Source organism: Medicago sativa, chromosome 7, assembly GCF_051527215.1.
Source record: "Medicago sativa cultivar Bolivia chromosome 7, Bolivia_mono, whole genome shotgun sequence".
In the NCBI taxonomy this organism is placed as follows: Eukaryota; Viridiplantae; Streptophyta; class Magnoliopsida; order Fabales; family Fabaceae; genus Medicago; species Medicago sativa.
The window spans coordinates 2,772,191-2,787,375 of NC_140755.1; positions in this window are offsets into that span (position 1 = coordinate 2,772,191).

The following is a 15,185-nucleotide window of genomic DNA, read 5'->3' on the forward strand; positions in this document are numbered from 1 at the left end:
TTTTGCATTTTTTAAAAATTCAGCCAAAATGGAGGTTAAGAAAATCTCTGCGTTAATTTGGGACATTACTCGTTTTCGACCCTTTTTTACTAGGAAGGCCATAATGTGGCCGATTTGCATTGAATCTTAGCATGTGACAATTCGTTGGATAGATAAACAACATAACTACGACTTCCATGGGGTATTTTTGCATTCTCTAAAAATTTGGCCAAAATGGAGGTTAAGAAATTCACCTCGTTAATTTAGGACATAACTCGTTTTCAACCCTTTTTTACTAGGAAGGCGATAAAGTGGTCGATTTGTATTGAATCTTAGCATGTGAAAATTCCTTGGATAGGTAAACAACATAGCTACGACTTCCATGGGATATTTTTGCATTCTCTAAAAATTCGGCCAAAATGGAGGTTAAGAAAATCCCCTCGTTAATTTAGGACATTACTCGTTTTCAACCCTTTTTTTATAAGGAAGGCCATAAATTGGCCGGTTTGTATTGAATCTTAGCATGGGACAATTCGTTGGATAGGTAAACAACATAGCTACGACTTCCATGGGATATTTTTGCATTTTTTAAAAATTCAGCCAAAATGGAGGTTAAGAAAATCTCTGCGTTAATTTGGGACATTACTCGTTTTCGACCCTTTTTTACTAGGAAGGCCATAATGTGGCCGATTTGCATTGAATCTTAGCATGTGACAATTCATTGGATAGGCCATAATGTGGCCGATTTGCATTGAATCTTAGCATGTGACAATTCGTTGGATAGGTAAACAACATAACTACGACTTCCATGGGATATTTATGCATTCTCTAAAAATTCGGCCAAAATGGAGGTTAAGAAAATCTCCTCGTTAATTTTGGACATTACTCGTTTTCTACCCTTTTTTATAAGGAAGGCCATAATGTGGCCGATTTACATTGAATCTTAGCATGTGACAATTCATTGGATAGGCCATAATGTGGCCGATTTGCATTGAATCTTAGCATGTGACAATTCGTTGGATAGGTAAACAACATAACTACGACTTCCATGGGATATTTTTGCATTCTCTAAAAATTCGGCCAAAATGGAGGTTAAGAAAATCTCCTCGTTAATTTAGGACATAACTCGTTTTCGACACTTTTTTAATAGGAAGGCCATAAAGTAGCCGATTTGTATTGAATCTTAGCATGTGAAAATTCGTTGGATAGGTAAACAACATAACTACGACTTCCATGGGATATTTTTGCATTCTCTAAAAATTCGGCCAAAATGGAGGTTAAGAAATACTCCTCGTTAATTTAGGACATTACTTGTTTTCGACTCTTTTTTACTAGGAAGGCCATAATGTGGCCGATTTGCATTGAATCTTAGCATGTGACAATTCGTTGGATAGATAAACAACATAACTACGACTTCCATGGGGTATTTTTGCATTCTCTAAAAATTCGGCCAAAATGGAGGTTAAGAAAATCTCCTCGTTAATTTAGGACATAACTCGTTTTCGACCCTTTTTTATAAGGAAGGCCATAATGTGGCCGATTTACATTGAATCTTAGCATGTGACAATTCATTGGATAGGCCATAATGTGGCCGATTTGCATTGAATCTTAGCATGTGACAATTCGTTGGATAGGTAAACAACATAACTACGACTTCCATGGGATATTTTTGCATTCTCTAAAAATTCGGCCAAAATGGAGGTTAAGAAAATCTCCTCGTTAATTTAGGACATAACTCGTTTTCGACACTTTTTTAATAGGAAGGCCATAAAGTGGCCGATTTGTATTGAATCTTAGCATGTGAAAATTCGTTGGATAGGTAAACAACATAACTACGACTTCCATGGGATATTTTTGCATTCTCTAAAAATTCGGCCAAAATGGAGGTTAAGAAATACCCCTCGTTAATTTAGGACATTACTTGTTTTCGACTCTTTTTTACTAGGAAGGCAAAAATGTGGCCGATTTGCATTGAATCTTAGCATGTGACAATTCGTTGGATAGATAAACAACATAACTACGACTTCCATGGGGTATTTTTGCATTCTCTAAAAATTCGGCCAAAATGGAGGTTAAGAAAATCTCCTCGTTAATTTAGGACATAACTCGTTTTCAACCCTTTTTTACTACGAAGGCGATAAAGTGGTCGATTTGTATTGAATCTTAGCATGTGAAAATTCGTTGGATAGGTAAACAACATAGCTACGACTTCCAGGGGATATTTTTGCATTCTCTAAAAATTCGGCCAAAATGGAGGTTAAGAAAATCCCCTCGTTAATTTAGGACATTACTCGTTTTCGACCCTTTTTTTATAAGGAAGGCCATAAATTGTCCTATTTGCATTGAATCTTAGTGTGTGACAATTCGTTGGATAGGTAAAGAACATAACTATGACTTCCATGGGATATTTTTGCATTCTCTAAAAATTCGGCCAAAATGGAGGTTGAGAAAATCTCCTCGTTAATTTAGGACATTACTCGTTTTTCTCCCATTTTTACTAGGAAGGCCATAAAGTGCCCGATTTGTATTGAATCTTAGCATGTGACAATTCGTTGGATAGGTAAACAACATAACTACGACTTCCATGGGATATTTATGCATTCTCTAAAAATTCGGCCAAAATGGAGGTTAAGAAAATCTCCTCGTCAATTTTGGACATTACTCGTTTTCGACCCTTTTTTATAAGGAAGGCCATAATGTGGCCGATTTACATTGAATCTTAGCATGTGACAATTCATTGGATAGGCCATAATGTGGCCGATTTGCATTGAATCTTAGCATGTGACAATTCGTTGGATAGGTAAACAACATAACTACGACTTCCATGGGATATTTTTGCATTCTCTAAAAATTCGGCCAAAATGGAGGTTAAGAAAATCTCCTCGTTAATTTAGGACATAACTCGTTTTCGACACTTTTTTAATAGGAAGGCCATAAAGTAGCCGATTTGTATTGAATCTTAGCATGTGAAAATTCGTTGGATAGGTAAACAACATAACTACGACTTCCATGGGATATTTTTGCATTCTCTAAAAATTCGGCCAAAATGGAGGTTAAGAAATACTCCTCGTTAATTTAGGACATTACTTGTTTTCGACTCTTTTTTACTAGGAAGGCCATAATGTGGCCGATTTGCATTGAATCTTAGCATGTGACAATTCGTTGGATAGATAAACAACATAACTACGACTTCCATGGGGTATTTTTGCATTCTCTAAAAATTCGGCCAAAATGGAGGTTAAGAAAATCTCCTCGTTAATTTAGGACATAACTCGTTTTCAACCCTTTTTTACTACGAAGGCGATAAAGTGGTCGATTTGTATTGAATCTTAGCATGTGAAAATTCGTTGGATAGGTAAACAACATAGCTACGACTTCCATGGGATATTTTTGCATTCTCTAAAAATTCGGCCAAAATGGAGGTTAAGAAAATCCCCTCGTTAATTTAGGACATTACTCGTTTTCGACCCTTTTTTTATAAGGAAGGCCATAAATTGTCCTATTTGCATTGAATCTTAGCGTGTGACAATTCGTTGGATAGGTAAAGAACATAACTATGACTTCCATGGGATATTTTTGCATTCTCTAAAAATTCGGCCAAAATGGAGGTTAAGAAAATCTCCTCGTTAATTTAGGACATTACTCGTTTTCGACCCATTTTTACTAGGAAGGCCATAAAGTGGCCGATTTGTATTGAATCTTAGCATGTGACAATTCGTTGGATAGGTAAACAACATAACTACGACTTCCGTGGGATATTTTTGCATTCTCTAAAAATTCAGCCAAAATGGAGGTTAAGAAAATCTCCTCGTTAATTTGGGACATTACTCGTTTTCGACCCTTTTTTACTAGGAAGGCCATAATGTGGCCGATTTGCATTGAATCTTAGCATGTGACAATTCATTGGATAGGCCATAATGTGGCCGATTTGCATTGAATCTTAGCATGTGACAATTCGTTGGATAGGTAAACAACATAACTACGTCTTCCATGGGATATTTTTGCATTTTCTAAAAATTCGGCCAAAATGGAGGTTAAGAAAATCTCCTCGTTAATTTAGGACATTACTCGTTTTCGACTCTTTTTTACTAGGAAGGCCATAATGTGGCCGATTTGCATTGAATCTTAGCATGTGACAATTCGTTGGATAGATAAACAACATAACTACGACTTCCATGGGGTATTTTTGCATTCTCTAAAAATTCGGCCAAAATGGAGGTTAAGAAAATCTCCTCGTTAATTTAGGACATAACTCGTTTTCAACCCTTTTTTACTACGAAGGCGATAAAGTGGTCGATTTGTATTGAATCTTAGCATGTGAAAATTCGTTGGATAGGTAAACAGCATAGCTACGACTTCCATGGGATATTTTTGCATTCTCTAAAAATTCGGCCAAAATGGAGGTTAAGAAAATCCCCTCGTTAATTTAGGACATTACTCGTTTTCGACCCTTTTTTTATAAGGAAGGCCATAAATTAGCCGATTTGCATTGAATCTTAGCGTGTGACAATTCGTTGGATAGGTAAAGAACATAACTATGACTTCCATGGGATATTTTTGCATTCTCTAAAAATTCGGCCAAAATGGAGGTTAAGAAAATCTCCTCGTTAATTTAGGACATAACTCGTTTTCGACACTTTTTTAATAGGAAGGCCATAAAGTAGCCGATTTGTATTGAATCTTAGCATGTGAAAATTCGTTGGATAGGTAAACAACATAACTACGACTTCCATGGGATATTTTTGCATTCTCTAAAAATTCGGCCAAAATGGAGGTTAAGAAATACTCCTCGTTAATTTAGGACATTACTTGTTTTCGACTCTTTTTTACTAGGAAGGCCATAATGTGGCCGATTTGCATTGAATCTTAGCATGTGACAATTCGTTGGATAGATAAACAACATAACTACGACTTCCATGGGGTATTTTTGCATTCTCTAAAAATTCGGCCAAAATGGAGGTTAAGAAAATCTCCTCGTTAATTTAGGACATAACTCGTTTTCAACCCTTTTTTACTACGAAGGCGATAAAGTGGTCGATTTGTATTGAATCTTAGCATGTGAAAATTCGTTGGATAGGTAAACAACATAGCTACGACTTCCATGGGATATTTTTGCATTCTCTAAAAATTCGGCCAAAATGGAGGTTAAGAAAATCCCCTCGTTAATTTAGGACATTACTCGTTTTCGACCCTTTTTTTATAAGGAAGGCCATAAATTGTCCTATTTGCATTGAATCTTAGCGTGTGACAATTCGTTGGATAGGTAAAGAACATAACTATGACTTCCATGGGATATTTTTGCATTCTCTAAAAATTCGGCCAAAATGGAGGTTAAGAAAATCTCCTCGTTAATTTAGGACATTACTCGTTTTCGACCCATTTTTACTAGGAAGGCCATAAAGTGGCCGATTTGTATTGAATCTTAGCATGTGACAATTCGTTGGATAGGTAAACAACATAACTACGACTTCCGTGGGATATTTTTGCATTCTCTAAAAATTCAGCCAAAATGGAGGTTAAGAAAATCTCCTCGTTAATTTGGGACATTACTCGTTTTCGACCCTTTTTTACTAGGAAGGCCATAATGTGGCCGATTTGCATTGAATCTTAGCATGTGACAATTCATTGGATAGGCCATAATGTGGCCGATTTGCATTGAATCTTAGCATGTGACAATTCGTTGGATAGGTAAACAACATAACTACGTCTTCCATGGGATATTTTTGCATTTTCTAAAAATTCGGCCAAAATGGAGGTTAAGAAAATCTCCTCGTTAATTTAGGACATTACTCGTTTTCGACTCTTTTTTACTAGGAAGGCCATAATGTGGCCGATTTGCATTGAATCTTAGCATGTGACAATTCGTTGGATAGATAAACAACATAACTACGACTTCCATGGGGTATTTTTGCATTCTCTAAAAATTCGGCCAAAATGGAGGTTAAGAAAATCTCCTCGTTAATTTAGGACATAACTCGTTTTCAACCCTTTTTTACTACGAAGGCGATAAAGTGGTCGATTTGTATTGAATCTTAGCATGTGAAAATTCGTTGGATAGGTAAACAGCATAGCTACGACTTCCATGGGATATTTTTGCATTCTCTAAAAATTCGGCCAAAATGGAGGTTAAGAAAATCCCCTCGTTAATTTAGGACATTACTCGTTTTCGACCCTTTTTTTATAAGGAAGGCCATAAATTAGCCGATTTGCATTGAATCTTAGCGTGTGACAATTCGTTGGATAGGTAAAGAACATAACTATGACTTCCATGGGATATTTTTGCATTCTCTAAAAATTCAGCCAAAATGGAGGTTAAGAAAATCTCCTCGTTAATTTAGGACATTACTCGTTTTCGACCCATTTTTACTAGGAAGGCCATAAAGTGGCCGATTTGTATTGAATCTTAGCATGTGACAATTCGTTGGATAGGTAAAAAACATAACTACGACTTCCATGGGATATTTATGCATTCTCTAAAAATTCGGCCAAAATGGAGGTTAAGAAAATCTCCTCGTTAATTTTGGACATTACTCGTTTTCGACCCTTTTTTATAAGGAAGGCCATAATGTGGCCGATTTACATTGAATCTTAGCATGTGACAATTCATTGGATAGGCCATAATGTGGCCGATTTGCATTGAATCTTAGCATGTGACAATTCGTTGGATAGGTAAACAACATAACTACGACTTCCGTGGGATATTTTTGCATTCTCTAAAAATTCAGCCAAAATGGAGGTTAAGAAAATCTCCTCGTTAATTTGGGACATTACTCGTTTTCGACCCTTTTTTACTAGGAAGGCCATAATGTGGCCGATTTGCATTGAATCTTAGCATGTGACAATTCATTGGATAGGCCATAATGTGGCCGATTTGCATTGAATCTTAGCATGTGACAATTCGTTGGATAGGTAAACAACATAACTACGTCTTCCATGGGATATTTTTGCATTTTCTAAAAATTCGGCCAAAATGGAGGTTAAGAAAATCTCCTCGTTAATTTAGGACATTACTCGTTTTCGACTCTTTTTTACTAGGAAGGCCATAATGTGGCCGATTTGCATTGAATCTTAGCATGTGACAATTCGTTGGATAGATAAACAACATAACTACGACTTCCATGGGGTATTTTTGCATTCTCTAAAAATTCGGCCAAAATGGAGGTTAAGAAAATCTCCTCGTTAATTTAGGACATAACTCGTTTTCAACCCTTTTTTACTACGAAGGCGATAAAGTGGTCGATTTGTATTGAATCTTAGCATGTGAAAATTCGTTGGATAGGTAAACAACATAGCTACGACTTCCATGGGATATTTTTGCATTATCTAAAAATTCGGCCAAAATGGAGGTTAAGAAAATCCCCTCGTTAATTTAGGACATTACTCGTTTTCGACCCTTTTTTTATAAGGAAGGCCGTAAATTAGCCGATTTGCATTGAATCTTAGCGTGTGACAATTCGTTGGATAGGTAAAGAACATAACTATGACTTCCATGGGATATTTTTGCATTCTCTAAAAATTCAGCCAAAATGGAGGTTAAGAAAATCTCCTCGTTAATTTAGGACATTACTCGTTTTCGACCCATTTTTACTAGGAAGGCCATAAAGTGGCCGATTTGTATTGAATCTTAGCATGTGACAATTCGTTGGATAGGTAAACAACATAACTACGACTTCCATGGGATATTTATGCATTCTCTAAAAATTCGGCCAAAATGGAGGTTAAGAAAATCTCCTCGTTAATTTTGGACATTACTCGTTTTCGACCCTTTTTTATAAGGAAGGCCATAATGTGGCCGATTTACATTGAATCTTAGCATGTGACAATTCATTGGATAGGCCATAATGTGGCCGATTTGCATTGAATCTTAGCATGTGACAATTCGTTGGATAGGTAAACAACATAACTACGACTTCCATGGGATATTTTTGCATTCTCTAAAAATTCGGCCAAAATGGAGGTTAAGAAAATCTCCTCGTTAATTTAGGACATAACTCGTTTTCGACACTTTTTTAATAGGAAGGCCATAAAGTGGCCGATTTGTATTGAATCTTAGCATGTGAAAATTCGTTGGATAGGTAAACAACATAACTACGACTTCCATGGGATATTTTTGCATTCTCTAAAAATTCGGCCAAAATGGAGGTTAAGAAATACTCCTCTTTAATTTAGGACATTACTCGTTTTCGACAGATTTTTACTAGGAAGGCCATAATGTGGCCGATTTGCATTGAATCTTAGCATGTGACAATTCATTGGATAGGCCATAATGTGGCCGATTTGCATTGAATCTTAGCATGTGACAATTCGTTGGATAGGTAAACAACATAACTACGACTTCCATGGGATATTTTTGCATTCTCTAAAAATTCGGCCAAAATGGAGGTTAAGAAAATCTCCTCGTTAATTTAGGACATAACTCGTTTTCGACACTTTTTTAATAGGAAGGCCATAAAGTGGCCGATTTGTATTGAATCTTAGCATGTGAAAATTCGTTGGATAGGTAAACAACATAACTACGACTTCCATGGGATATTTTTGCATTCTCTAAAAATTCGGCCAAAATGGAGGTTAAGAAATACTCCTCTTTAATTTAGGACATTACTCGTTTTCGACAGATTTTTACTAGGAAGGCCATAATGTGGCCGATTTGCATTGAATCTTAGCATGTGACAATTCATTGGATAGGCCATAATGTGGCCGATTTGCATTGAATCTTAGCATGTGACAATTCGTTGGATAGGTAAACAACATAACTACGTCTTCCATGGGATATTTTTGCATTCTCTAAAAATTCGGCCAAAATGGAGGTTAAGAAAATCTCCTCGCTAATTTAGGACATTACTCGTTTTCGACTCTTTTTTACTAGGAAGGCCATAATGTGGCCGATTTGCATTGAATCTTAGCATGTGACAATTCGTTGGATAGATAAACAACATAACTACGACTTCCATGGGGTATTTTTGCATTCTCTAAAAATTCGGCCAAAATGGAGGTTAAGAAAATCTCCTCGTTAATTTAGGACATTACTCGTTTTCGACCCATTTTTACTAGGAAGGCCATAAAGTGGCCGATTTGTATTGAATCTTAGCATGTTACAATTCGTTGGATAGGTAAACAACATAACTACGACTTCCATGGGATATTTATGCATTCTCTAAAAATTCGGCCAAAATGGAGGTTAAGAAAATCTCCTCGTTAATTTTGGACATTACTCGTTTTCGACCCATTTTTACTAGGAAGGCCATGAAGTGGCCGGTTTGTACTGAATCTTAGCATGTGACAATTCGTTGGATAGGTAAACAACATAACTACGACTTCCGTGGGATATTTTTGAATTCTCTAAAAATTCAGCCAAAATGGAGGTTAAGAAAATCTCCTCGTTAATTTGGGACATTACTCGTTTTCGACCCTTTTTTACTAGGAAGGCCATAATGTGGCCGATTTGCATTGAATCTTAGCATGTGACAATTCATTGGATAGGCCATAATGTGGCCGATTTGCATTGAATCTTAGCATGTGACAATTCGTTGGATAGATAAACAACATAACTACGACTTCCATGGGGTATTTTTGCATTCTCTAAAAATTCGGCCAAAATGGAGGTTAAGAAAATCTCCTCGTTAATTTAGGACATAACTCGTTTTCAACCCTTTTTTACTACGAAGGCGATAAAGTGGTCGATTTGTATTGAATCTTAGCATGTGAAAATTCGTTGGATAGGTAAACAACATAGCTACGACTTCCATGGGATATTTTTGCATTCTCTAAAAATTCGGCCAAAATGGAGGTTAAGAAAATCCCCTCGTTAATTTAGGACATTACTCGTTTTCGACCCTTTTTTTTATAAGGAAGGCCATAAATTAGCCGATTTGCATTGAATCTTAGCGTGTGACAATTCGTTGGATAGGTAAAGAACATAACTATGACTTCCATGGGATATTTTTGCATTCTCTAAAAATTCGGCCAAAATGGAGGTTAAGAAAATCTCCTCGTTAATTTAGGACATTACTCGTTTTCGACCCATTTTTACTAGGAAGGCCATAAAGTGGCCGATTTGTATTGAATCTTAGCATGTGACAATTCGTTGGATAGGTAAACAACATAACTACGACTTCCATGGGATATTTATGCATTCTCTAAAAATTCGACCAAAATGGAGGTTAAGAAAATCTCCTCGTTAATTTTGGACATTACTCGTTTTCGACCCTTTTTTATAAGGAAGGCCATAATGTGGCCGATTTACATTGAATCTTAGCATGTGACAATTCATTGGATAGGCCATAATGTGGCCGATTTGCATTGAATCTTAGCATGTGACAATTCGTTGGATAGGTAAACAACATAACTACGACTTCCATGGGATATTCTTGCATTCTCTAAAAATTCGGCCAAAATGGAGGTTAAGAAAATCTCCTCGTTAATTTAGGACATAACTCGTTTTCGACACTTTTTTAATAGGAAGGCCATAAAGTGGCCGATTTGTATTGAATCTTAGCATGTGAAAATTCGTTGGATAGGTAAACAACATAACTACGACTTCCATGGGATATTTTTGCATTCTCTAAAAATTCGGCCAAAATGGAGGTTAAGAAATACTCCTCTTTAATTTAGGACATTACTCGTTTTCGACAGATTTTTACTAGGAAGGCCATAATGTGGCCGATTTGCATTGAATCTTAGCATGTGACAATTCATTGGATAGGCCATAATGTGGCCGATTTGCATTGAATCTTAGCATGTGACAATTCGTTGGATAGGTAAACAACATAACTACGTCTTCCATGGGATATTTTTGCATTCTCTAAAAATTCGGCCAAAATGGAGGTTAAGAAAATCTCCTCGCTAATTTAGGACATTACTCGTTTTCGACTCTTTTTTACTAGGAAGGCCATAATGTGGCCGATTTGCATTGAATCTTAGCATGTGACAATTCGTTGGATAGATAAACAACATAACTACGACTTCCATGGGGTATTTTTGCATTCTCTAAAAATTCGGCCAAAATGGAGGTTAAGAAAATCTCCTCGTTAATTTAGGACATTACTCGTTTTCGACCCATTTTTACTAGGAAGGCCATAAAGTGGCCGATTTGTATTGAATCTTAGCATGTGACAATTCGTTGGATAGGTAAACAACATAACTACGACTTCCATGGGATATTTATGCATTCTCTAAAAATTCGGCCAAAATGGAGGTTAAGAAAATCTCCTCGTTAATTTTGGACATTACTCGTTTTCGACCCATTTTTACTAGGAAGGCCATGAAGTGGCCGGTTTGTACTGAATCTTAGCATGTGACAATTCGTTGGATAGGTAAACAACATAACTACGACTTCCGTGGGATATTTTTGAATTCTCTAAAAATTCAGCCAAAATGGAGGTTAAGAAAATCTCCTCGTTAATTTGGGACATTACTCGTTTTCGACCCTTTTTTACTAGGAAGGCCATAATGTGGCCGATTTGCATTGAATCTTAGCATGTGACAATTCATTGGATAGGCCATAATGTGGCCGATTTGCATTGAATCTTAGCATGTGACAATTCGTTGGATAGATAAACAACATAACTACGACTTCCATGGGGTATTTTTGCATTCTCTAAAAATTCGGCCAAAATGGAGGTTAAGAAAATCTCCTCGTTAATTTAGGACATAACTCGTTTTCAACCCTTTTTTACTACGAAGGCGATAAAGTGGTCGATTTGTATTGAATCTTAGCATGTGAAAATTCGTTGGATAGGTAAACAACATAGCTACGACTTCCATGGGATATTTTTGCATTCTCTAAAAATTCGGCCAAAATGGAGGTTAAGAAAATCCCCTCGTTAATTTAGGACATTACTCGTTTTCGACCCTTTTTTTTATAAGGAAGGCCATAAATTAGCCGATTTGCATTGAATCTTAGCGTGTGACAATTCGTTGGATAGGTAAAGAACATAACTATGACTTCCATGGGATATTTTTGCATTCTCTAAAAATTCGGCCAAAATGGAGGTTAAGAAAATCTCCTCGTTAATTTAGGACATTACTCGTTTTCGACCCATTTTTACTAGGAAGGCCATAAAGTGGCCGATTTGTATTGAATCTTAGCATGTGACAATTCGTTGGATAGGTAAACAACATAACTACGACTTCCATGGGATATTTATGCATTCTCTAAAAATTCGACCAAAATGGAGGTTAAGAAAATCTCCTCGTTAATTTTGGACATTACTCGTTTTCGACCCATTTTTACTAGGAAGGCCATAAAGTGGCCGATTTGTATTGAATCTTAGCATGTGACAATTCGTTGGATAGGTAAACAACATAACTACGACTTCCATGGGATATTTATGCATTCTCTAAAAATTCGACCAAAATGGAGGTTAAGAAAATCTCCTCGTTAATTTAGGACATTACTCGTTTTCGACCCATTTTTACTAGGAAGGCCATAAAGTGGCCGATTTGTATTGAATCTTAGCATGTGACAATTCGTTGGATAGGTAAACAACATAACTACGACTTCCATGGGATATTTATGCATTCTCTAAAAATTCGACCAAAATGGAGGTTAAGAAAATCTCCTCGTTAATTTTGGACATTACTCGTTTTCGACCCTTTTTTATAAGGAAGGCCATAATGTGGCCGATTTACATTGAATCTTAGCATGTGACAATTCATTGGATAGGCCATAATGTGGCCGATTTGCATTGAATCTTAGCATGTGACAATTCGTTGGATAGGTAAACAACATAACTACGACTTCCATGGGATATTCTTGCATTCTCTAAAAATTCGGCCAAAATGGAGGTTAAGAAAATCTCCTCGTTAATTTAGGACATAACTCGTTTTCGACACTTTTTTAATAGGAAGGCCATAAAGTGGCCGATTTGTATTGAATCTTAGCATGTGAAAATTCGTTGGATAGGTAAACAACATAACTACGACTTCCATGGGATATTTTTGCATTCTCTAAAAATTCGGCCAAAATGGAGGTTAAGAAATACTCCTCTTTAATTTAGGACATTACTCGTTTTCGACAGATTTTTACTAGGAAGGCCATAATGTGGCCGATTTGCATTGAATCTTAGCATGTGACAATTCATTGGATAGGCCATAATGTGGCCGATTTGCATTGAATCTTAGCATGTGACAATTCGTTGGATAGGTAAACAACATAACTACGTCTTCCATGGGATATTTTTGCATTCTCTAAAAATTCGGCCAAAATGGAGGTTAAGAAAATCTCCTCGCTAATTTAGGACATTACTCGTTTTCGACTCTTTTTTACTAGGAAGGCCATAATGTGGCCGATTTGCATTGAATCTTAGCATGTGACAATTCGTTGGATAGATAAACAACATAACTACGACTTCCATGGGGTATTTTTGCATTCTCTAAAAATTCGGCCAAAATGGAGGTTAAGAAAATCTCCTCGTTAATTTAGGACATTACTCGTTTTCGACCCATTTTTACTAGGAAGGCCATAAAGTGGCCGATTTGTATTGAATCTTAGCATGTGACAATTCGTTGGATAGGTAAACAACATAACTACGACTTCCATGGGATATTTATGCATTCTCTAAAAATTCGGCCAAAATGGAGGTTAAGAAAATCTCCTCGTTAATTTTGGACATTACTCGTTTTCGACCCATTTTTACTAGGAAGGCCATGAAGTGGCCGGTTTGTACTGAATCTTAGCATGTGACAATTCGTTGGATAGGTAAACAACATAACTACGACTTCCGTGGGATATTTTTGAATTCTCTAAAAATTCAGCCAAAATGGAGGTTAAGAAAATCTCCTCGTTAATTTGGGACATTACTCGTTTTCGACCCTTTTTTACTAGGAAGGCCATAATGTGGCCGATTTGCATTGAATCTTAGCATGTGACAATTCATTGGATAGGCCATAATGTGGCCGATTTGCATTGAATCTTAGCATGTGACAATTCGTTGGATAGATAAACAACATAACTACGACTTCCATGGGGTATTTTTGCATTCTCTAAAAATTCGGCCAAAATGGAGGTTAAGAAAATCTCCTCGTTAATTTAGGACATAACTCGTTTTCAACCCTTTTTTACTACGAAGGCGATAAAGTGGTCGATTTGTATTGAATCTTAGCATGTGAAAATTCGTTGGATAGGTAAACAACATAGCTACGACTTCCATGGGATATTTTTGCATTCTCTAAAAATTCGGCCAAAATGGAGGTTAAGAAAATCCCCTCGTTAATTTAGGACATTACTCGTTTTCGACCCTTTTTTTTATAAGGAAGGCCATAAATTAGCCGATTTGCATTGAATCTTAGCGTGTGACAATTCGTTGGATAGGTAAAGAACATAACTATGACTTCCATGGGATATTTTTGCATTCTCTAAAAATTCGGCCAAAATGGAGGTTAAGAAAATCTCCTCGTTAATTTAGGACATTACTCGTTTTCGACCCATTTTTACTAGGAAGGCCATAAAGTGGCCGATTTGTATTGAATCTTAGCATGTGACAATTCGTTGGATAGGTAAACAACATAACTACGACTTCCATGGGATATTTATGCATTCTCTAAAAATTCGACCAAAATGGAGGTTAAGAAAATCTCCTCGTTAATTTTGGACATTACTCGTTTTCGACCCTTTTTTATAAGGAAGGCCATAATGTGGCCGATTTACATTGAATCTTAGCATGTGACAATTCATTGGATAGGCCATAATGTGGCCGATTTGCATTGAATCTTAGCATGTGACAATTCGTTGGATAGGTAAACAACATAACTACGACTTCCATGGGATATTCTTGAATTCTCTAAAAATTCGGCCAAAATGGAGGTTAAGAAAATCTCCTCGTTAATTTAGGACATAACTCGTTTTCGACACTTTTTTAATAGGAAGGCCATAAAGTGGCCGATTTGTATTGAATCTTAGCATGTGAAAATTCGTTGGATAGGTAAACAACATAACTACGACTTCCATGGGATATTTTTGCATTCTCTAAAAATTCGGCCAAAATGGAGGTTAAGAAATACTCCTCGTTAATTTAGGACATTACTCGTTTTCGACCCATTTTTACTAGGAAGGCCATAATGTGGCCGATTTGCATTGAATCTTAGCATGTGACAATTCATTGGATAGGCCATAATGTGGCCGATTTGCATTGAATCTTAGCATGTGACAATTCGTTGGATAGGTAAACAACATAACTACGTCTTCCTTGGGATATTTTTGCATTCTC